Below are 1,614 nucleotides of genomic sequence, written 5' to 3' on the forward strand. Positions count from 1 at the left end.
CCTAGTCTGTTTCTAAATGTAAGTGTTTAAAAACTATAGGACAATAATCATTTGATTAAACAAGACAAGAGAGAGAGAGAGAGGAAGAGATCTTTCTATCAGAAGGTGAAAATAAATACATCAATTAAAAAAAAAAAAAAAATCAGCTAAATTAAGGGCACCGAAAAATGCCTCAGAACCTCAACTGTTAACATAAGAAGGGTTAAACAAGGGATGCAATGAAAGACAAAAGACCAAAACAAGGGAGGAAGAGGGAAATCCCACAAACCCTCACTCATCCAGAAAACTGTTATCTTTGCCAGGATAACAGTTCTTTAGGGCAAAAATCTCTCTCAATAAGCCTAGCTTATTACCAACGAGAATGCATCCATCATCTTTGTACATAACACGTTCAAGTAGTGCCAAAGTGAGCAACTCCATCAACATGATGCCCAGTGAAGAGGCGACTTACAAGGAAGGTCATTGTTGCTTTGAGAGCAATTTGAGTCCTGTATACAAAAATGTTCACCTACCCTTATTTGCAAACTGTGCAGAAATCATTTAAATTTCCCTCCTAATATTAAACACTTCCCCACACCTAAGTAAAAGAATGAGGTTCTTAAATTCATGTAGCATCTATTATATCAACGGATGACAGTCTAACACAGCAGCTATATACACTGTTTTACTGAACATTAGCCAACTCTCAGAGTTGAAAGTCAGCACATATTGGAAGCATCTGTCTCAGAGGAACAAAAGAGGAAATTTGGAAGAATAACACATGGAGAAGATCCTGCTCTTCCAAGAATAACTTTAATTAGATCTTTACAGGACAGACAAAACTTCTATTTGCAAGGTTCATTTCAAAGACATACAATGTGGCTGTAGAGGGACTTTTCTACACATGGAAGTTTACCAGCATTGCTATTGTTTGTATTATTGTGGCACACTGAAGCCCCAGTCAAAAACCAGGAGAGGCACATACTGGTATGTTGAACTGATATAGTTATAGTAGTATAACTCTCCATCTAGATTCTCTCTCAGGGTAGCTGTGGCTTTAAAAAAAATAAAAAATAAAAAAAAAAGAATAGGACTAGAAAGGGCCTTTTGGGTCATCAAAATGATAATGCCATGTACTCCCTTTCATAAACTGATAATGACCTAGTAGTTAGCGCCAACTACTCCTCTTGAAAGGCTGTTCTAGAACCCTATTCCCCTGGAGGTTCAAAAACCTTCCTTGGATTTTCACACCAAAATGAATTCCTGGCCAGCTTATATCCATTTATATTTGTGTCTTTTATAAACAAGCACTGTCCTGTCCCTGTTGTCTACCCCCAACCACCATATATTTATAGAATGCAAGCATATGATTTCTCAGCTTTCATTTTGCTAGGTGAAACAACCCACGCTGATAATCCCCACAGTCCTTCTCTGGATCTATTCGAGTCTGAATTCACGTGTTTTGAAGATGGAAGGTATTTGTACATTGTCTCCTGATGAGGTCTCAGCAGGGCCTTGTACAACAGATGACATCAATACTCCCCAACTTCTACACGTCTCAGTAAATATTTCTCCTGATTCATCCTAACCATTTGCCTTTTTCATGACCACATCACATTTGTGGCCCACAGTCAT

The sequence above is a fragment of the Gavialis gangeticus genome, unplaced genomic scaffold (assembly GCF_001723915.1).
Source record: "Gavialis gangeticus isolate Ggan-Ray unplaced genomic scaffold, GavGan_comp1, whole genome shotgun sequence".
In the NCBI taxonomy this organism is placed as follows: Eukaryota; Metazoa; Chordata; order Crocodylia; family Gavialidae; genus Gavialis; species Gavialis gangeticus.